Source organism: Canis aureus, chromosome 14, assembly GCF_053574225.1.
Source record: "Canis aureus isolate CA01 chromosome 14, VMU_Caureus_v.1.0, whole genome shotgun sequence".
Classification (NCBI taxonomy): Eukaryota; Metazoa; Chordata; class Mammalia; order Carnivora; family Canidae; genus Canis; species Canis aureus.
Genome location: NC_135624.1, coordinates 34,342,801 through 34,366,201, shown reverse-complemented (window position 1 = coordinate 34,366,201; position 23,401 = coordinate 34,342,801). Strand labels below are relative to the sequence as shown.

The window sequence follows — 23,401 nt, the reverse complement described above, 5'->3', positions numbered from 1 at the left end:
TCCTCTGCATAGAAGGCCTGCCTCTCTTCATCAGGCTAACATCTGCTCATTCTCTCATTTGCCAAGCAATTATTGGGCCCGCTATTGTGTCAGACACTCTGGTGTCTGAGTCTAGAGAGAAAAACAGACAGGACCTCTGCCCTCTGGTGCTCACCATCCGGAGGCAAGATGCACATGCAAAGATGCACAGAATGGGTGAGATGCTTGGCATCACGGGCTGTGCACGAAAAGGGTGCAAGAAAAGAAAAACATAGCCTGCCTGTTTCATAAAACATTACCATTTTTCAGTATAAAAATACTATATAGAATATATATTTTTAGCCTAAGATCAGTTTCAATTGTTACCAGATCAGCAATCTGAAAGCCTCTAGTTATTTTTTTCAGTGCAATAACTTTTATCTTCCCATCTCTTCCGATCTTCCTCCTCTCCGCCTCCCCTCACCCCCTCCCCTCTTCTCTCTTTTCTTCCTAATCATCCCTCAGAGATGATATGAATGCCTCCTTTCCTTCTTGCATGCCAGGCACTATGCCCATTGTTCATCCTTCAAAACTCAGTTCAGGCCTTCTTCCAGAAGACCCTCCTTGAACTGTAAGATTCCTAAGAAAATTGAGCAGGGTCCCCTTCTCTCTGCTCCCACTGTCCCATGAAAGCTGATTGAGACCGCAGTGGGAAGGTGTGCTATCTGCCTCCCACTAGACTGTGCACTCCCTACACAGAGAGTTTGATGCAGTGTCTGCAAATAGGTACTTGATGGAGGTGCTCACTAACGATTCATTCTATGTATAAATAAATTGCATTCAAGAAGAAACCATGATGGATGCTATAGGAATTATGCAGACAAAAAGGGCTTGATTATACAATTGAAGTTCTCTTGCAACCTGAGATTCTGTGAGATATTCCAAGTTCTGTAAATCGCAGGGCAGCCTGCATGCCTAATCCCTTTTGGCACAGCATATCTCTTGTGATAGTGGGCATCTCTGTCACATCTCTTTACTTAAGACTCATGTAAAATCTCTGATTTTGGCAAAGACTCTTTATCGCCTTGGTCTTCCAAAGTATTAGAATCTCAGATTTTTAGCTGAGCACATGGCCACCTAGAGTAAAATCTGCATCTCTTAGCCTCTTTTACAGACAGATGTAGCTAATGGGAAGTTAGTAACAGTGCTATGTAATCTTTTCCCTTCTGTCCTTAAAAATAGGACATATGGGACACCTGAGTGGTTCAGTCGGTTGAGGGGCCCACCCTTGGTTTCCCCTCAGATCATGAATTCAAGGTTCTGGGATGGAGCCCCACATCAGGTCAGGCTCTGAGCTTAGCAGGGAGTCTGCTTCAGGATTCTCTCTCTCTTTCTCCCTCTGCCCTTCCCCTTGCTCACTCACACTCTCTATCTCTCTAAAATAAATTAATACATCTTAAAAAAAAAAAAAAAAGAAGTATTCCCCTTACTTATCTCTCCTCTACCTTAGTCCCACTGGCTGGAATATCCACCCATTCATGTGGTAAAGTTATCGCTTGGACAAGTGATGGAGCAACAAGATAGGAGCTTGAGTCTCTAGCAGCTTGGAATACTTACTGACCTTAGAATGCTCACTTCCAGAGGTAAAGCAGAGAGAGAGAGAGAGAGAGAAGTAGACTTCCATGTTGTTTAGGATACCGATATTTTGGGTCTCTGTTACATGCAGCCATATCTAGTGTTGACTGATCTTCCTTTTGTAGAAACACAGACTGTCAGAGGTACATGGGACTTTAAGGTAAACCTAACTCAATGTTTTTTAACCTTTTCAGAGTCAAAAACATTTTAAAATTAGACAAAAACTAACTACTCTAAAATAAGATAAAATGCATGTCCATAGTGGACCACAACCCTAATGTGTAAACGTCTGGTTGCAAACCCTCATTTTAACCATAAACAAACTGTGTCTCAGAAAGACTCCAAAATTTATGGAGGGTCACATGAGAAATTGATCCAGGGATTTCTTGCCCTTAAGCAGGTGCATTTTCCTCTAGGAGACATCCTCTGGCTTCAATGGGCAATTCTCCAGTGACAGTCTTGTGATGGGGTTTCAGAGATATTTTAGGTTTCTTGGGAGATATTGATGACTTCGTCTCCTTTATTGATTCATTCAGTCAGTCATCCACTTAAGAAGTAATTATTGAGCACCTTTCAGGATCAGGAACAGGGCAATGCACCATTATGCTCGGTGAACAAAACACAGATATCACCCTATGCTTATGGGTCTTACATCCAGTGGATGAGTCAGACGTTAAATAAGTCAAAACACAAATACATTTATAATAACAAACTGGGATGAGCACTGTGAAAGAAGTGAATGAGATGGTAGCAGAGAACAGTAGGCCAGCTCCTGAGAATCAAGGAGACCACTTTGTGGAGCTGACATTTAAGCTGAGATGACAGATGGGAATGAACCTAACATGTGAAGAGAAAAGCAGGTGTGCTCCAGATGGAGGGGATAACCCATGTGAACATCCTGAAAAGGAAAGGGTTAGAATACTAAATAGCTGGGGAGGAAAGTTCAGTATGGAGGGGTTAAGGAAGTAGAGAAGTTAAAATGTTGGCCAGGGCAAAACCATGCAGGCCCAAGTGGACCCTTAATGGCCTCCCAGCAAATTGGGCTTTTATCTTAACTACAATAAGAAAGCATAGGAAGGCTTTCTTCCAGAGGGAGAAGGATGTGATTCTAGATTTCTCAAAGACCATTGTGGTTGCTATGTGACAAAGACTTGGGATGGTGATCAAGAGTAGACAGGGAGACATCTGAAAGCATATAGTCACAACCCATGTCACTGATAATTGGGTTGTGCAGATGGATTTGAAATGTATTTTGGGTATAAGATGTATTTTTGGCTTGGTGGTAGACAAGTTGTAGAGTGTGGGGAAGGACAGACGAGAGAAGAGGCGATGGGTTTCTTGCAAACCTTAAAGGATTCCTCTCTGGCATTCTCCAGCAAAGGGAGCCCAGATAAATTCTAGTGCTGATGGAAGGTACTTCTCAACAGCTGTCGGCCTGCTCACAGACCTTTATTGGATGCAAAAGCAAAACAAGGTTAAACTCCAGATTGCTTCAGTAGGCTAAATGCCACTTCATAAGGAAAAGGCTGGAAATTATACATTCAGAATAAGGTTAGAGAGGATTTCATTCATTTCTTTTTGATAAAATTACCACAAATAACTGATTTGATTTGTGCTACAGTTTTTGACTTATGCTTATATGAATTGAGTAAATTTCTAAAAAGAAATTTAGAACTTTAATTCAAAAATGTTTCAGAAAATGTTTCTACTTAATTACTCATAATTATGTTTCTATGGTAATAACTTAGTGTTTTAGAAGCAAAATAAGTGACAATTGATCGCTTGTCTGTCTTTGAGCAACAAGTGGAAGATGTGGTGAAAATTGCCTGTCATTATTTTTTTTTTTTTTTAGTCGAGAAAGCTGAGCCCTTTCCTGACTGAGTCCAGGTCTCAGAAACTTGCTGGAAAACCAAAGCTCCCTCTATCCTCCCTGCCACTTCAGCAGGACAGATGGGGAAACAAACATGGAGCACATAATAAAGCCAAAGAAGTTTGTATATGTTAATTTATGTTGATTTTCACAACAACTTGAGTAGTTTTTTTTTTTTTTTCTCCATCTCTACTTTTCATCTGAGGAAAAAGAGAAACTGAAAGAGCTGAGGAAGGGCCCACAAGGAGTAAGAGGAGGAAAGCAGAGTTGAATCTCGAAAATCCACACTCTGGATCATGTTACTCTTATGCAGAAAGCCTCTCATCCAATTTCCTGTTTCACTCATTCCACAAGTGTTTCAAAGTTTTAGATGTGAAAGGGCAATATTAAATATTCTCAGAACGTCAACTCTCCCCAGCAATGCTTGGCTCTTAGTTCTGACAACTTTGTATTCTATATAGCAGATCTATTGACCCCAACTTTCATTCCTTTGCTCCTGCCTTTTCCATGTGACTTTAAAGTTCTTCTCACTGGAAGCAGAGGTATTGACTTTGGTCTCAGCCATGTGACCTGCTTTGGCCAAAGAGATGGTTGCGTTCATGAAGCAAGAAGATGCAATGAAATGCAGTGCCTGATTCTATTTGCTCTCATGCGCTCTTACCATTACCTGGGAAGACGGTCTCCTGAGTAGGCACTTACCCTAAGCCTTGTTCCCTGACATAAACCCATGTGGCACAGACCTCAGCCTAAATTGCAGTGAGAAACCAGGCCCAGTTGACTCACACAGCCTGAAGCAGAGCCACCCAGTCTAACCCAGCCAAGATCAACCAATAGTCCATTGACCTGTGGACCTATGAGCAAGAGAGTAAGTGGTTGTTCTATCGTTTTCAGTTTGGGGGTAGCTTATCTTACATCATTTCTGGGGCAATAATCAATTAATATATCTATGACAGTTGCTTTCACCTCCTGGATAATTTGCTCTGGAAAACATCTGTAGCCAGCAAATAGTGTTTGAGCACTGGCTATGTGAAAATCAATACAAGATTCAAACAGTGGCTTTGGAAAATTCAAAGATTAAAGCACAGGATTCCTTCAAGAGAGCTCATAGGAGAAGAAAAGGTAAAAGATACCACACACGTGGGATAAATAAAGCAGAGATGGGAGGGAGTCACTGAGTATGGGTTGATTATAGAACTTACTAGCTTCAGGGGTCCACATTAGAAGGAGGATCCATCTCTAAAAGTTGATCCAGATGTTCAATCAGTTGGAAAATATTAAGCAGGCTATATGGCCAGGAGAGTGATAGTAGGCATGTCCTATACTCATTTATTTGTGTTTTAACATAACACTTATGAAAATTTACTCCATTCCAGATTCCCTCCTAAGAAACTTCAAACATTGCCAATTGAATCCTTTGAGGCAAATGTAATTAGTCCTTCCCATTTCATAGATTAAGAAACTGGGATTTGAATAACTGACTTGTTCTAAATCACACATCTACAGAGCAGGGATAAAAAGTGACAGCCAGCTTCCAAGATGGCACCCAATGATTCCACCTCCTGGTGTTTGTCCTGGCACAGCCCCTCCCACTCATACCAGGATGGTCTGGGTGGCCAACAGAACCCTGCAAGGTGATGGAAGGTCACTTCTGAGGCTAGGGTTTGGTAGACAAGGTGATTTCCATTTTGGTCTTGTGCTCTTTCTCTTGGACCACTTGCTCTGAGGGAAGCCAGCTGCTTTGTTGTGTGGACTCCCAGCAGTCTAATGAGGCCCACTTGGCAAGGAACGTAGGCCTCTTTTTTTTTAGATTATTTATTCATTTATTCATGAGAGACAGAAAGAGAGAGAGGCAGAGACACAGGCAGAGGGAGAAGCAGATTCCCCACAGGGAGCCCGATGTGGGACTCGATCAGGGACCCCAGGATCACACCCCGGGCCAAAGGCAGGTGCTAAACTTCTGAGCCTCCCAGGGATCCCCCGTAGGGCTCCTATTAGTCACCAGTGAGGGACTGAGGCCAGTCAACAACCATGGAATGAATTTGGAAGAGGACCCTCCAGTCCTCGGATAACTGCACCCCCACTGAGGATGTAACTGCAACCTTCTGGGACACCCAGAGCTGTTGTGCCCAAGATTACGAATCCGAGAAACCACCAAGGAGCCGACACGGATGCAAACACAAGAGGGTTTATTTACAAGCTCGAGCTTGGGTCCAAGTGTACCCGACACAGAGGAGCAGGGACTTGGACCCCGAGGTGGGTTTCAGCTTAGTTTTATGGGCTGGTCTAGGGGACCTCCAGAAGGGAGGGGGGGGAGTTTCTCAAGTTCTGTATACATTCTGATATGGGGCTTTCAAGGGCATTAAGCTCTGTTCTCATTCTGATATGGGACTTTCTGCCACTGGCTTGAGCTCTGTTCTCATTCTAATATGGAGCTTTCTAGGGCGTTAAGCTCTAAGCTGTTTTTTCCTGTAATTGAAGCAAGGTAAGTCTCAGCTCTTATTCACAGGGGCCTGGGATGGCTGCACTTGTGCTAACGCTGAACTTAAGGTGGAATGGCCTTGATTTTCTCGGCCTCCACACCTGACACACAGAAAACATGAGGACATAATATTTGCTATTTTACAGTAATTTCCCCTGCAGCAAGAGGTAATACAAATGGCCACTTTTTCCAAAATTCCCAGGGTGTGGCACTGCTTTAACAGTTAATAATAATTTTTAAATAATAAATATAAATGTTTCTGTCACCTTCACAGTTTATAAACAGCATGCTCACTTTCGCTCATCTGATAGAGGAATCCATTCTCTACTTCACAATGCGCTGACTCATTTCAGGGTAGTAAAATTCCCAGTTGCTAACTTTTTGCCTGATATCCAGCACAGTAGAGCAGAAAAAAATGTGGTCGGTGGTGGGGTCAGACAGACTGGATTATTTTAAATACAGTAACTTTTATATACAGGGAAGTTAAGCAGGATTTTAAAGGTACAGCTCAATGAGTCTTAACAAATGCATTCTCCCATGTAACAAAAAACACCAGTAATAATAAAGAATATTTTTATCACCCAGAAATTTCTCTATGACCCTTCCCATGTAATCCCCACTGCTCCCAAGACAACTGGCGTTCTCATCATGGATTAGCTTTGCCTGTCCTGGAATTTTCATGTAAATGAAGAATACAGGATGTATTTCATGTGGTATGATGTTCTTAGAATGCATTCATGTCGCTGTGGATAACAATACAGAGCATTTATCGCTAATTAGTAGTTCACAAAAATTATATAATATATAGAATATAATGCATTATCATATACTTACACATTCTTCTCATGATGGGTCATTTCCAGATTGTGACTTTTTAACCAAGCGGTTACACTTAAGACAAGTCTTTCCCTGGATGTATATTTTCATTTATCTTGGGTAAAATACCTACAAACAAATTTGATGGATCCTAGGATAGATATATAACTTTTTAAGAAATTGCCAGTTATCCAAAGCATTTGTATTACCACAATCCTGCCTGTAGTATATGAAGGTTCTGGTGGCTTTACATCATAGGCAACATTTGGTGTTATTATTTAAATTTCACCCATTCTACTAGATCCATAGTGGTATTTCATTGTGGTTTTAATTTGCATTTCCCCAATGACTAAGGACACTGAGCTCTTTCTATAAGCTCATTACGCATTAATACATTTTCTTTTGTGAAGCGTCTGTTCAAGTCTTTTGTCTATTTTTATGACTACTTAAAAATTATTGACTTAAAGGGATTTTTTATAGTATGGATTTGGGTCTTTTGTCAGATATATGCACTGTGAATAATTTCTCCCAGTGTGTGGCTTGCCAGTTCATATTCTTAACAGACTTTTTCTTTTTTCTTTTTTTTAATGACTAGAAGTCTCTAATTTTGGTAAAGTCCAATTTATCAATTTTTTCTTTGGGAGTTAGTTATTTTTGTATCTTTTCTAAGAAATCTTTGACGCACCAAAGTTTGAATATATCCTCTTTTTTCTTAAAGAGATTAATAGTACTTGCTTTTTATGTGTATGTCCATGATGTCTCTTAAATTAATTTTTTTGTGTTTTATTAGGCAAGTATTGGAATCCCTTTTTCCCACATTTGTTGAATAAAATTTCCTTTTTTTTTTGCTAAATTAGTAACATGCATTTTTTTTTTTGAGAATCAACTGATACAAATGTCCAAATGTATAGGTCTATCTCTGGATTCTCTAGTTCTATTCTATTGACTTATTTGTCTGTCCTTAGGCTATTATTACACTGTATTGACTGCTGTAGCTTTATAGTCAGTCTAGAAATTGCATAGCATAAGTCTTCCACATTTTCCTTTTTAAGAATATTTTGTTTTCTAGGTCTTTTGCATTTCCATATAAATTTTAGAATAAAATTTTCAATTTCTTAAAATCTTATGTAACTTTCATTAAATTATGCATTTTAAGAAATTTGTTCATTTCCTCTAACTTATGGAATGTTTTATCTTTCTAACATCCTTGAGATCGTCTCTCTTCTATTCCAGAGTTTTGTTGTATTTATCCTGTTCCAGGTTTGCTGATTTTTTTGGATCTATAGCAATTGATATTTTCATCAAATTTGGCACATTTGAGCCATTTTTCTTTGAAATATTTTCTCTGCTGTATTCTCTTAATCCTCTCATGTGGGGGCCTCAATTATACATATGCTAGGCACTGATGTTATCCCACATGCCTCTGAGGCTCTGTCCCCTTTCTCAAGCTCTCCCCCTGATATTCTTCAGACCCTTCCACTTCTATTCATCTATCTCAAGTGTATTGATCCATTCTTCTACCATCTCTAATGTGTTAAGTCATATGATAAATTCTATTTAAGTATTATTATAATTTTTAGCTTTAGAATTCCCAAATCAAAGAGCCCAAACATGAGGCTCATCTTATGTGATTCTCTTTAGCGAAAGATCACAGTCCAATGTGTGAAAACACTTGCTTCATCTTTTTGTACAAATTTTATTGTTGTTTGGGACCAGAAGGTAAGTTTGTGCTAGTTATTCCACTATGGGGCAGTGCCAGACTTAACTTTCAAAGTTTTGACCGGATGATATCTCGCTGTGTGATCTGGGACAGATTAACTCATATTCCGTGTTTCCGTTTCTCTATTTACAAATGAGGATCACAGTACTTAGACTATAAGTTCAATAACGGCAGCTACCTTGCCCATTTTCCTCTCTAGTGACTAACCGATACCTAGCATGTAGAGAGCATGCAACATATATTCATTATTTAACTGTAATTGTTCACTCAAACGTGTTACCAAGTGAATACCTACTACAGATGATGTGAAAAATAAATTAAATCATCTGTAGAATGTGATTGGTATAAAATTTGGCTCCAAGTAAGGATTCAGGACACTACAGATACTTAAAAGAAATGATGGCTGAAATGAACTAAATTTCCAGGTCCAGGATCTACGTATATTCCATCTGAGAAAAAAAAAAAAAATCAGCATTGGTAGCATTTTAGGAAAAAGGCATAAATGTGCTTCATGCTAGAACTTTACTAAATGGTTGATGAATGCCACTGTAGATCTGAAAGGGTATGAGGCCAGTTCACCCTCACTGTTGATCCTCTACTTGGAGCATTCATGAGTCCTATGTGCCAATTTGTTGCCAGAGCATTGGTTGGCTGACTGGCTATTTTACCGGTGGTATTAGGCATTAGCATGGTGGGGTGGACAGGCTGGCTGGGCTTTCTTGGCTGAATCTCTGCATCACCCCCTGAGAATGGTGTCACTGCTGACAGTAATGAGTCTCTGCACTCCGATGACTTGGAAACAAGCCATGATTTCTGGCCTGGTGTAAAACTACAACTGCAGTGGGGAGGCTGGGAGAGAAGGCAGCAAGAAGAAGCCAGATTTATGAAGCTCTAGGGTGATGTGCAAGCCTCTGCTTTCTGGCAGTGCAATGGCCACCTGGTCAACAGTCCCTGTTATGCATTCTGTTTTACTTTTCAAAGTGCTTCTCATGTCCGTGACCTTCTGTGACCCTCACAGCATCCCCTGAATGGGCCCATTTTACAGATATGGAAACCACCTGGGAATGACAATGTGACTTGGTCAAGGCCACACAGCTAGGAGGTATGAGAGACAGGCTTGGAATACTGTAGCAGAGGGCAAGCATTTTTTTTTCATAATCTAGAAACAGTGGTTTCCATCCCTTTATCCAAATGATGGTCATTTCAGAGTGCACTGCTAAAAAATGAGACAGGTACTTGGAATACAGCAGGTCTCTCTGTCTCCACACAGAGTTCTTAGCACTTCAGAGGTCAGCAAGACCTCAGACAGATATCAACAGGTCTAGTTGCCTTATTCTGTAGATGCTGAAGTGGAATCTCAGAACGGTTGAGCCACTCATTGAGGCTCAACGGCAAGTCCCCAGGACACCAGAGGCGCCCCTATTCATCTCCCCTTCACATTATGCTGTTTTCATAAAAGCCTCTCTGGCCTCTGGCTTCCCAGAATCAAAGAAAACAAGACAATGGCAGCTTTGGGGCCTGGGTAGAGCACAGGCCCTAACTCCACTAAGAGGCTGTGGATCAGCTGGACAGGTCACCATCAAAGAAAGCCTTTATGAAGAAGGGGCGTTGAGATGCCCAATCAGTAGCACAGTTTTGTGAGTTTCTCTAACCTTAAGCGTGTCGAGCTGTATTGATTAGAACCAGTTGGGAAATGAATTACTGAGGCTGATCTATAAAGAAATTCAATCTGGAGATGAAGCAAACTGCCATCAAGATTCCTTATTAGGCACTCCGTACCACACGCCAAATAAAGCAAACAGACACACACAAAGGGCAAACTTTTTCGTGGGTTGAAAATGACACTGTGATTGGGGAATACAAGGCAGGTAATACCACCGTAATTGACCATTTTTTAATAACCAACAAATCGATCCCTCCCTAACAATGCTTCCACAAAGTGAGACTAGGAAGGGCTGTATTAACAAAGAGGGATGGAAATGAAATTAAGCCCCCAGCATGACTTTTTCAGGATCCATAAGATGGGAGTATGATTCTGTCATAAACTGCATTCTATAGAGAATCCAAAATGGTTACCTCATTTAATTAGGAGGAGAAAAGTGTGTGGGGAGAGAGGGAGTCTTCTGAGGAGTGGGAAGCCAGAAAAGATATCGAACCCTCCATTTCAAAAATTGCTTAGCAAAAGCAATTTTAATTGCTGCCTTTGTTATAAAAGATTAAAAGTAGTTATGTCCCCGTGTACCTCACTTTAAACAATCGATATGTTCCTGAATAGTTATGTGCAAATCAAATTTTTGTAAATCGAATCCAATTTTAAATGCCTTTAGAGAGTTTGCTGTTTCAAGGAACCTCTCTGGTGAACTTTTTGTAAGGCCTAAAACTCTCCTCTAATTTATTGGGCTGATAGGTTAAAATTTCTTTTAAAATATCATAAATTGGGCCAATAGAATTTTGTCCCCTCTCCCATTTTGGAAGAAAGAGCTTGAAAACAGAATGGAAATAGGTGACTTAAAGACACACTATAACAGCTAATGGTACATCCCATGATGGTTTAATTTAGTAAATGCTAAGATTACCTCTTCTATCTTCCATGTTCCAGCTGTGATACTCAGCAATGCTGACTAGCATTTAGCATTAGGACAATGAGACTTTGAGAAAGAATTTTTAAAAAAATGATTACTTGGAAGGAACTCTAAGGATTATCTAGTCCCACCTTCAAAACAGAGATTTTTTTCTTTGCAGCATTCCAGAATGAAGAGTATTTAGGATCTCTTTAGATTGCTTGAATGTGCTGTGATAGTCATTCATAAGTTTATTTGTTAACTATTTAAGGAGTATTAACTATGTGAGGAACTAGGGTCTGGAAAGGCAGTGGAAGAGAATCAGAGCACTCACCTTCTATAGAATTTAATTTATCTGGGAGGGCAGATATGAAATACATAGTAGCACAAATAATTGAGGCACTACCATTCTGATCAACGTTGTGAAGAGTAAATATAGGTGCTAGGGAAATGGTCAAGGAAAATTGACCTGAGGGAGTTGCATTTAATCTAAGCCTTAGAGGATGAATAGGGCTGAGGCAAAAGGAATGACCAGAAGGCAGTATGTGTGGAATCAACAAACTCCATGTTGTAGTTTGAAATGAACTCTCTGGCTGCAATGTGGATAATGGACTGGAGCAGGACAAGAATGGACACAGAGAGACCTGTGGTCAGGCTAAAAGATGCTGGGGGCTTGGGCTGAGATGCTAGAAGTAGGGAAGGGGATGAATGACAGTCCCAACAAATTAAAGGGAGTAGGATCAATAGGACAGGGTGGTTGACTCTGGAGTGGAATCAAGCAAGGCAAAGTGTCAGGGAGAGTCAAGGATGACCTCTGCATTTCTGGATTGGGCTAATGGAAAGGTAGTGATGCCATCTACTGAAACCAAGAGCATTGGTGGGAAAGTGGCATGGGGATAAGAGATTTGGTGTGATGAATTCTGGTCATGTTGAGCCAGAGGTGACATTAGTGGGGATGTCAAGCAGGTAGTTTAATAACTGAGTCTGGGACTTGATGACTTTTACCATTGTGGCAGATTGTGACCACTCTGTAGCAATGCTAGCACACCACAGCTTCCACAGTACTAGCTGGAGGCATTCAAAGACATAGCTTCAATTTCTAGGGAAATGAAGTCCTAAGGGGACTGATATACAAGGCCAGCAGCCAAAACTATAACTGAAACATATAAGCTAGACTTAGACAAGAATTGAGTGACGAGAATGGGTACCCAGTTCATAAGAAAGCAGCAGGGGCTCACTTGTTAGTGTTACCACTCAATATTTATGGCTATTCTTGGATCATTGAGACATAGAAAGCAGTAGCCAAGAGAGTCCTTTGACCAGCATTGAGGTAAGAGGCAATGTGATATCAAGCTCAGTGCTCAGGAGTAAGCTTCTGCGAAATGTTTGAACCCCAGGTCCATGTGGTTACCATAGAGAGGCATGCACCATGCCAGGCAGGTGGGACATTTGACAGACTCTCATACCTCTCATTATATGCAGCTGGTGCCTTTGTCTAGGGAGATGAGAAAAGTGAGCTGGGGCTGAGTTCTATTTTGTGTATCATCTCCCCATATTCAGCTGTTTATATTTTGGTGTGTCTTCTGGTAGCTGTATCTCCTTCTTGATATACCAAAGTCTAAGTCAACAGCTCATCAGAAAGGAATCTTGGTATTCCTTTCCATCTCTTGGATGGAGAAGAGGCCATCTCTTCCAGGTGCATATGATGCAGCTTTATCTAAAAATAGTATAAGCTTTTTGACTGGAATTAGGAATCAACCCATTGACAAGTAAGAGTCAGTCCTAGGGCTGTATCCATTGGAAAAGAGGTGTTCTACTTTGTCCAGATTGCCAGTGTCATGGAGCCCAAGCCTGGAACTGTTAGTGGGTACCTTTGCCATCACATCAGGAGATTGTCCTTGTTAGTGAAGCCAACACAGAAAAATGCAAAGACCCAGACATGTGGGTGAAGGACAGCAAAGAACCAATGGAGAGAGACCTATATCTGGGGAGAACCTTTGAAGTCCTTAATTCAGCTGTTTTTTGTTTTGTTTTGTTTTTTTTATTTTTATTTATTTATGATAGTCACAGAGAGAGAGAGAGAGAGGCAGAGACACAGGCAGAGGGAGAAGCAGGCTCCATGCACCAGGAGCCTGATGTGGGATTCGATCCCGGGTCTCCAGGATCTCGCCCTGGGCCAAAGACAGGCACTAAACCGCTGCGCCACCCAGGGATCCCAGATTCAGCTGTTTTTGGAGTGCATCTACTTTTGTCTTCTAATTTACAAAGACCCATAGACTGTATTTTCTGTCTAAACAAGTTTGGGTAGGTAATTCGGTCACCTGAAACTGAAAAAACTTCTGCCCAATTCCATGTTTGGGTTTTGATTACTCTTACTTTAGTGACATATCTGTCCCTTGGAATGCTCCTTGTTTGATTTTCAGGGATGGAGTCTATAGATCATGTGGTCACATTGAAGCTTAGAAGTGGAGGATGGTGAGCTACTACTGTAACCGGTATTCTCAACAGAATGACATGGAAAGGAGAAGAGCAATGCAAGGGAAAGTGTGCCATTAGCAGAATTCTGGAAATTAGGAATGTTGAGCAGATGCCCTTACCTAACCAAGGGTGCCTCTGTCCACAGGAATATGGAATATTTTCAGTGTGCTTCCTCCCTAGAGATTGGAACATTAAGATTACACAGGCTATTTAAACCAAAGAGAACATAGGGCACTGCCCAAAAATTCAAGATTTTCTAGGTACTAAAAGGTCCTCTTTGCAGGGAGATAAGATACGGGGGGAAATGTTTAGGTGGCTGGAAACATCTAAGGCTGACTTTTTGTGTTAGTGATCTTCTCTCCAGAAAAAAAAAAGAAAGAAAAAGAGGCTTACAGATATTTGCAGGGTCCCTTCAAAGTTCCACAGCAATCTTAACTGAGCCGAAAATCCAGAATATACAAGCTGAATATATGAGTTTTGCTAGACCTCCTTAGAACTACTCCACTGTAGGTCATATTGGCTCTTGAGGCTGGTGCCTGGGCTGCATGTCTAGGGTAAGGGAAATGGTCTGTGGCCATCGCTGTGGGGAAAGGAAGGAAGCAGAGGCTGGCAGCCAAGTAGCATTGGGCAGAGGAAACAGGGAACCAAAATCTTATAGTCCCAAATTGCTGCCTATTGTGGTCATCCTTTGTATATTGTCCATTATGAAGGATGTAAATAGTAATATCCATTGTAGAAGAGCCGGCAGTAAAGCTAGGTTCTCCAATGTGTCGTGTCTCCCTTCCTTTCTGTCACTTGTCTTTATCACATTTTACCAGAGCTATTTCTGTCTATGGAGAGTTAGCAGGAAGATCACATATTGTACAGAGAGCGGGTGTTAAATTTATGCAAAGGGAAGGAATGTGTTATGGCAAAAATTATTTATTGCATGGCATCTCCCTTGAGGGTTAGTCTCTTGTTAGAGTTTTCAGGACAGCAGCTCTATATTTGTCACATGGCAGAGCCACACTCCTGCCTGCCTCCTGCTGTCAGTGCCAAGAGCATTTATGTAAAGTTGTGATGCAAACCTGCACCTTTAGGAAGCATGATCTGGTCCAACACTAAGTATCTTGTCTCAAAGCCATTTGTGTTCTGAGAGGAATGAGTCTTCAGCCAGTGAGGAGGAAACAAAGGGACAGAAAAGTGTCAGATAGACTGGAATTGGGCCACGTTTTGGCATAACAATGAGTTGAACTGGTGGGACATTTTATTGCACTGAGCATTTTAGAAGGTGGCATGTCGTGGGGTAGCATCAAGAGTCCATCAGACCTAAAACTGGATCCTGTTTCTACCATTTACTAGCTATGGCTCTCAGAAGGGGTTAGTTGACATCTCTGAGCCTTCATCTTCTTGATCGTGAAATGGGGACACTAATACCCACTTGCACTGTGTCATGAGTAGTAAGTGAAATAAAGCATATGCCCAATGACAGGTGCTAAAATAATATTCTTTTTCTCCTTCCTTTTTATAAAATCAAATATTAGTTCACTATTTTTCCAAGAAACTCTATTCCCTAGATCATAAGGGTGGCATTCTCTATGATTGGAATGACAGATGCTTGGTATGCATAGCACAGCTTCCTTCTTACTTTCTCTTAGAAGACATTGCTTACGGATTATGCCACACTTTCTTAAAGATCCCTCAAGATCCTTTTCAACATACCCTCAATGTGGTCATTTGTTAAAAAAAAAAAAAAGTCAAAGTTGACATATAAAGCAAAATATTTTTTCCGTCTGTGATCCAGATCATGTCCGTAAATTACTCTGTTGATTATTGTACCCAGTATGCACAGATGGTTTGGATGTACATTAAATGCACAAATAGACCTCCAGGTGCTCGGAGGACACAGGGATTCTGAAAGATATGCCAACATATTCTTGTTCTTGCTTCAATGTTGAATTATAGAATTTCTATCTCATTTTTGGACATTTGTACCCCATAGCATATGTTCTTAAGACTAGTAAGGAGTCAGCCCATGCTCAGCTTCTCATACACATCTAGGGAACAGAGCTACACAGGGAGGCAGCATGTTCATTAGAGGTTAATGAGCTTTATAGTCAGACAGCCTCTGTGAGGTACCAGCTGTGTGAATTTGGTTAAATCAATTAAACTTCCTGAGCCTCAGTTTCCCCATCTGCACATTTGTATGCATGTATAATATCTGTCTCCTGGGAGCATTATGAAATAATGCTGATAAATAGTGGAGCAGACTTCTATTCACCAGTTGTTATTATTAATTATAACTATTAATTATAATTGCAATAATTAGTATTAATTATAATTGTTATGATTAGCGGGAACATATTTAGGGAAGGGAGATCCCAAGAGACTCAGAACCATGTCATGGAAGAACAAAAAAAGAACTGGAAATTGGAGAAGCTGGGGAAGCCAGGCTGTGGAGCACATGGTAGCTCCGATATGTGATTTAGAATAAGAAATATATATGTGGTCTTCCTCCCCATTTCTGGCTCACAGCTCCTAAAACTGTGAATTTCCTGTGAGATAAAGTTGTCTTTTGTTATGTTAAGGAGATGACTTTCGGAAAGCCCTTAGGCAATTTAAGAATGAGGGTTGGTTGCCAGGGGAACCAACCCTGAGATTAGAGGGTTGGAATTTTCAGTCCCTCCCCCACTGCCACATCCGGGGAGGGCAGAGGAGCTAGAGATGGAGTTCAATTGCCAATCTAATCAATTATGCCTACGTAATGAAGCTTCCATAAAAACCCAAAAGAAGGGAGATCTGAGAGTTCCAGGGTGATGAACACATGGAAATCTGAGCTCTAAGAAAGCATGAAAGCTCTACGCTCTTTTCCCATGCCTTACCCCATGCATCTCTTCCATCTGACTGTTCCTGAGTTATATCCTTTTATAATAAACCAGTAATCAGGTAAGTAAAAGTTTCTCTGAGTTCTGTGAGTTGCTCTAGCAAATTAATCAAACCTGAGGAGGGGTCTTAGGAACCCATAATGTACAGCCAGTTAGTCAGAAATACAGGTAACAATCTTTACTTGCAAAAGGGGCCTGAAAGTTGGTGGGGAGGAGGGGAAAGTGAGCAGTCTTGTAGGACTGAGCTTTTAACCTGTGGAATCTGATGCCATCCTCCACACATATTGGAACTGGTACCAAAACCTATTTAGTAATTATTTTCAAATTTGACTATATGGCATTGATTGTATTATAGTTCCTCAGTATTGGTTATTCTCTCCCTAGAAGGATCATACCTTCTCAGCTTCTTTGATGATCAGCTGGATCATGTGACTTGCTTTGATCAACAAAATGTGAAAGAAAGGGGTGATTACCACAGCTCAGCTGTAAGAACTAGGTGTGACTCCTCCTTCACACTCTCTCCTTGGCCCCAGAACCAAGATGGAGTGTGCTCCTTCAGCCCTGAAATGAAGAAGAGCAAAGAGCAGAGACTCAGCTCAACTGGAACTGATAGATACATGGGCAAGAAAAAAAAAATGTTTGTTGTTATAAATCACTGACATCTGGTACTGCAGCATAAATTAACCAGGTCAAGACATTTTCTTTGTAACTTTAAGGGTCGCATTAGTACCAATGGGCAGAGGACAAAACATATCCTTTTAACAAAAAAAAAAAAAAAAAAAGAATTTTCTGTCAATAAAAGCTATCTAAAAATAGAGGACCGCCTTGGCTGGTAATGAATCCCTTAATAATGGAAGTATTCAAAAACAGTTGAATAATTACTTGTTTTCAGTATTACATAGGGTTGAAACAAACAGTCTTCTGAAGGTCAATAATTCTTGGTATTTGGGTAAAAAAGAATTCTGGAGTCAAACAGATGTCCTTATCAGAAAGTTTAATACATTGATATTTGCTATGCCTCTACAAAAACATGTAGCATGTATAGTGTTTTCCAAACTTATTTAACTAGAGAATCCTCCTCACTCCCACCCTTCACCAATCCCAAAAGAACACTTCATGGTACAAATATTTTTTGAAACATGTTTTAGGAAATACTAGATTGACAGCTTCATGATTGTCATTGATTTGGACCAGTTAGAATTTGAGATTTGTTACAGCCCTAAGAGTACCATGAATTAGTCATGATTTAAGCCCTCCAGGAGAATACCAAAGATTTGCTTGCAGCATGGGGGTGCTAGTTAAAATGAAGGGCTTTGCATTCGGATTGAGTCAATCTGAACGATTCCACTGCTCACTGGTTACAAGGTCTTGAGAAGGTTATCTAACCCTTCTTGCTCAGGACTTATGTTCAGGGAATTTATGTCTTATCCACTCTGGAAAGTTCAGTTATATCTTGAAACACTACCTTACCCCCATCCTTCTATATTCTACTTCTATAAACCCTACCAGTTAGATGATGAATTTTGTTGTTCCATGCAGTAAGTCTCCTTTTGCTTCCTTCATATGTTTCATCTCTGGCCTCCAGGACTTCCCTCCTGTGCCTGTATGAGATTGGAATCCAAGCCTGTAAACATATGGGCATTTTTCTAAGTCCAATACTATCCCTTACCCTCCAGGGCTGCCACAGTATGAGATTTTACACTTATCCACTTTGGCTTTCAATTCTCTCTTTGTGCCTGGCACTTGAAAACTGAACTATATGCATGTGTTTTTGCTTTTTAAATTATACTTTATCGTTTCTATTTGTATGTAGTATGCATGTAACACAAATTAATCCAGTGTGATTAATGTATACATACACATCCCAGTCTCATGTTCTATAAAACTGATGTAATAGCTTCTACCATTGGTCAGTGAGGATAAAAGACACAATGAATCTAATTCACTGAACATAGTGTCAACCATATAGTAAATGGTCAATAAATATTGGACATCGTTATTGCTATTGTTGGAACAAGACATACATGTTTGGAAAGGTGATCATAAATATCTCAAGGAATCCTAGAAAAGAACAAAGATGGGTCTGTCCCTTTGGCCAGCATTTCTGGGCTTTTTACATGAGGACATAGTGGACTCCTGGGAAGAGTCATTAATGGAGCTTGAAATTGCCAATCTGCCCTAAGCAACTGGATCCAGAGGTTCAGGTCAGAGGAAATCACAATGAAGTCCACTTCCTGAGCTCTCAGGGATGTCCTAAGGGGCTTAGAGTTCTCCAAAAGAAAACAGCTAAGGTTTTTAGACTTATCTCATGATTTGACTCATTGAGTGAGGAAAGACACTTTTGAGTCCATCATTGTGCTGGGTCCTCCCACCTAGATCTCAGGGACTTTACCCAATACCTTTGAGACAAGGGTGTACCTACTGATAACGGTTGTAGTAGTAACAATAGGAAACATTCACTGAGTTCATCCCATGGGCCAGGCTGTGTTCTAAGCCCCTTTTCACACATTATCTGTTTAGTCTTTATAAGGAACCTGAGTTAGGCACCATGATTATGATGCCTGTTTGAGGTTGAGAAAGCTAATTTTAGTATTACCATACTGAAGAAGAAGGAGAAAAGAAAGAGTTGGTTCATCCTGCTTAGAAGCTCAATAATGGCTACAATATTGGCGATGTGCAATAAAGAAAGATAGGAATAAGTGATGTCAATGGGGCCATGACTAACCTCAGAGTTGTGCTAGCATTAGCCCAGGCAGCACACAGATGCGGGGGAGAGGGGAAGGTGAATTAACTTAAACTGTGCATTTGCCATGATTAAACATTTGGCATACATGCCAACTACTTAAAATGCATTTTCAAATTTGATCCCCTCAACAATCCTATGAGGTAGGGTTTGCTATATCCTTTTATAGGTGGATGAATTATGGCTCAGACAGGTAACTTGACCCTGCTTACTGTTAAGTTTTTTAGTAACTAGATGGAAATGAGACCGCCAAGGCAAGCGAGGGTCCATGAACAGATTTTATTGCAGGCACCCTCGGGCGAGGTTCCACGACTCACGGGGGAAAGAGAGTGAGTTGGGGAAGTCGCACCAAGACAAGGTGGTAGGGGGTTTACATAACGTTGTAAGGCAGAACGGTTTCCTATTGGTTGGCTCATATGCAAAGGAAGGATTGCAATCCAACCAGTCAGAGTGACCCTCACTATGCAAAGGAAGGATTGCAATTCGACCAGTCAAAGGTGACTTCCTCCTCTGGGGTTTGAAGGGCATTGGGTTCGGTTGGGGAAGTCCAAAGGAGAGGTGTAAGGGTCTGCTCAAGTTGTCAGCAGGTCATTGGTCCATTGGCGTCCCAAGTGGAGGTGGTGACAGGAACCTCAGCCATTTTGGCATATCCGTCATCTTGAGGAGTTTCCCTTCCCACCTGGCCCCAACACTTACCACCTAGAGGGTAGTACATTGGTGTCCTAACCCAAGTTTACAAAGTCTGTCCTTTCCAAACCCAGGGTTCTGAACCTCTGAAGGAGTGGGACACAGACTGGGCTCTGTGACTGCAGAGAGGAACTTAAATGTCCAAGAGGAGGGTGTGCGATATGCCTATTGTCTCCCAGAAAAAGGACACTTGAAGGATTTGGGGCTGAGGAACTTTGCTAGTAACAATCAAATATGGAACGAATGTGGTAGCAGAGAGACAAGAGGGAGGTCAGGTACATGGCAGGGAAGGACTTATGTTTTCCATGAGGTGCCCTGGAGTCCTAAAGGCCAATGGGTTTTCCTTCCCACGAGTAGAAAATCCAAACCCTTGCCTGGAGTAGTGGGAGCTCGGTTTCCCAGAATCCCCTTTGCTATGTGGTTCTGATTTAGAGCTACACAAAGAGGAAGCTGCGGATGGAAGGAAAGCAGTTATTACTCTCAGGAGGCTGCTGTGGTCGTCCCTGGCAATGAACAAGCACATGGAAGGCCAGCAGCACCCCTGTCTGCATCTCCTCTGCAACCAGCGCATCTGCCAAGCTGCTGACCTCAATGGAGCACTTGGCTGTGACTCCACAGGGGCAGCGGTTATACCAGTTCAGCCGCTCCCCAGAGCTGGCAGGTCCCAGATACCTTTCCTGAGTTCCTCACTCAGAGTTCCTGGCATGCTCATGATTTGGGCTTTCCCACAAGCTCTGATGTGTCCACCTTGCCTGTGCTTCAGTGACTGTTTCTCTGGTCCTCCAATTCCCTCCTTCTAGATGACACTTGCCAGCCCCTCCCACATGTGTATAAGGTGTGAATCCTACAACAAATCTTTATTTCTGTGCCACTGACTAGGGCTCTACTGCCCACATTCCCTCTATTCCACTCTCTCTGGGACACACCAAGGTCTTTGCCAGTTTAAAGACTTTCAGGCTGATGTCTTCTTATTGAACATTCCTTGGGCTTGTTCCATTGAGAGCAAGAAGATGATGAGAGGAAGGCAAGAGTTTGGGAAGAGAAGCGATGCTTCTTTCTATCCTTTGGCTCTCAGCCTAAACAGCCCATCTAACCGTAGCCCGTCCTAACCTCTTATCTAAGAAAGTTTTTCCTACTCCCTCTCACTGTGCTCTAGCTCTTTCCTACCACTTAAGTCTGTTTATGCATTTCTTTGTTTTTGTGTGCTCTTAAAGCATCTGTTTTCACGCACCAGAGTGTGAGATCCATGTAGACACGTGCTGTTCACCCTTGTATGAGCGATTAGCATGGAGTCTGGCACAGTGTAGGGCTCTCCAAAATTGGTGAAGAAATGAACAGACCCAGGCCACCAACTGGCTTTCAGTGTCATGTCATGTTGTTGTTTTGGTCATGCTGATGGTGGTGGCACCGATAATGGGACAGGTGGGTAGAACTGGATCATAATAGTCTTCACGTTTCTGTAATTTTCATGGCCTGAGCTCTCAAAACAGAAAGAAAAAGAAATTTTTATTGAGAAAGGTAAAGGATTTAAGAGAAAAGAGCTGCACTGTTTGCATGACAGAGGCAAGATAAATTTAAAGGACCTGGTATCATGTGGTAGAGACATGAGAGGACCCTGAGAGCCTGAGTGGAATAAGAGAAGGCAGGAAAGGGAAAAAAACCTTCAGGGATCCTGCAGAGGAAAGTGGAATTTGGGGAAGATAAATGTCTAACAGGGGATGTATATATTTTCTGAATTTTGCTGAGGGTGGTGCTATGTAAATGTTCTCCGTTCCATAATTGTCAGTTAATCCACATTGCTCACTAATGCTTTCGTACAAGGAGATTCTTTAGGGGGGGCGGGATGGGAATTGAATAGCTGTTGAAGTCTGCAGCCAGGTGGGTAATGTGATAAACTGTGAGACAGTCAATGTGGGCAGTGGACTTTAGGATGGGCTTCTAACTGACGTATGGTTCACATTCCATGGTGCTATCTACTGAAGAGAAGTTTGGAGAGCTCACACTAAGACACACTCAGACTTCTCCTCTAACAAAACAGGAAGAAAGCAAATTCATGAAGGTTACCCACTGCTTTCCCAGTCTGAACCCCCCAGTCACTCTGAATCTCTGAACCAGAAGAAGGCTGAGAGGTAGGAGTCATCAGTTTCCACTGGTAGGAGTAAGAACCAAAGACTCTTTTTCCTTACCACTGTTACTGGTACCCATAACTTTGTGGTGATCCTCCTCAGACTGATGCTTCAGAGGGAACTTCCAAATTAAGCTTTGAAATTAGAAGCCAGCCGCCATGTTAAAAGGCTTGCTCTAGATTATTCCTGATTGATGATAGACCATCTAGAGAGATGAAGCAGGGCTCCCAGCTTCATCTGGGCCAGATCAAGGCCCCAGACATGCAAGAGAAGCCATCCTGGATGTCCCAGCCCCAGTCAGGTTGCTGAGCCAACAGCATGTGGATCAGAGATGAACCATCTTCTCTGAGCCTGGCCTGAACTCCTGACCCACAGAAGCATGTGAGAAAACATGGGTGATATTTTCAACAACTAAAACCAAAAAAATTACACAAAAATACAACAAGTGCTATCAGGTCATTCATGCTTTTTCCTTGGGCATCTTTAGTTATTCTGAGTTCCTTCATATCAACTTGTTTTGCTGTCTTTTGCCTCTTGCTCTTTGAGAGGAGGGCTTTAAAAAGTTTATTGGAAATCCAGTGTTCTATTCAGTCAGATCTCAGTTAATCAAGAGTTTATAGGTTTCTTCTGATAACGAGTTTAAAGAAATTGAAATAACAAAAGACCAACTCCACAGAGTTGACCTAGATTATGGAACCAGCTGCTGGCCAGGGTCTCTCTACTCTTTTCTCCAGAGGATAATTAGCACTGAAAGTTGTGAAGTGCCCTTCACACAAGGATGCCAGGCAAGAACATTCCTCAAGACACCACAGAGGAGGTGGTCTCTAAGGAAGTCCAATTAAAAACATGTTTGGTTGTAAAAGCGGCTGAGATTTAGTCATTAAGATGCCTATCAGCACTTATAACTTAGTCTTCATAATGTATTCTTCGTCAGGAAGATTGCTTTCAGCATGGAGGACTTCAGGTTACAGATGACCTTCAGGTGCAAATATCTTGAGATGGATGGTGCATGGTGAGGACTTTCAGGGTAGCAATCCAAAGCTGGAAGGAAGCCTGTGGAGATGGCACTAATACAGCAAGAAGGAAATGCAATGACCAAAATGCTTCCACAAGAAGTCATCTGCTTTTCATGGAATTCAAAAGCTTGTTTGCACTGGAAAGGATTTTTTATATTAGTGATTCTGGGATGCCCAGAATCCAACCAAGTTGGTTCCTTGGAGCCCCACATCGAGAAAGGTTACCATCTGGGCTTGGTGGGAAAGACTGCTTTGACTGAACAGCAATCCCTGTCTTTGCAACAGGAGGATAAATGTAAGAATCAGCCACATTTTACTCTCTCCTAATGGGCAAACTAAAGCCCAGTTTGTGCAAAGGAACTTGCCAAATGTCATGAAGGAAATTAGTAGGAGGAGCACCAGGTCTTGTCTAACGGAAACTCCTCAATGTATTTATAATATTTCTCCT

General features: G+C 41.5%; 1 long non-coding RNA gene across 1 annotated transcript; it reads left to right on the top strand.

The window, feature by feature from the left end:
* Positions 1–2,743: 2,743 nt before the first annotated feature.
* On the top strand, positions 2,744–17,182 carry LOC144283355 (uncharacterized). Its single transcript, XR_013351880.1, has 3 exons — positions 2,744–3,144; positions 3,446–4,328; positions 16,766–17,182. It is a non-coding gene; the product is annotated as an uncharacterized LOC144283355 (long non-coding RNA).
* Positions 17,183–23,401: the final 6,219 nt, after the last annotated feature.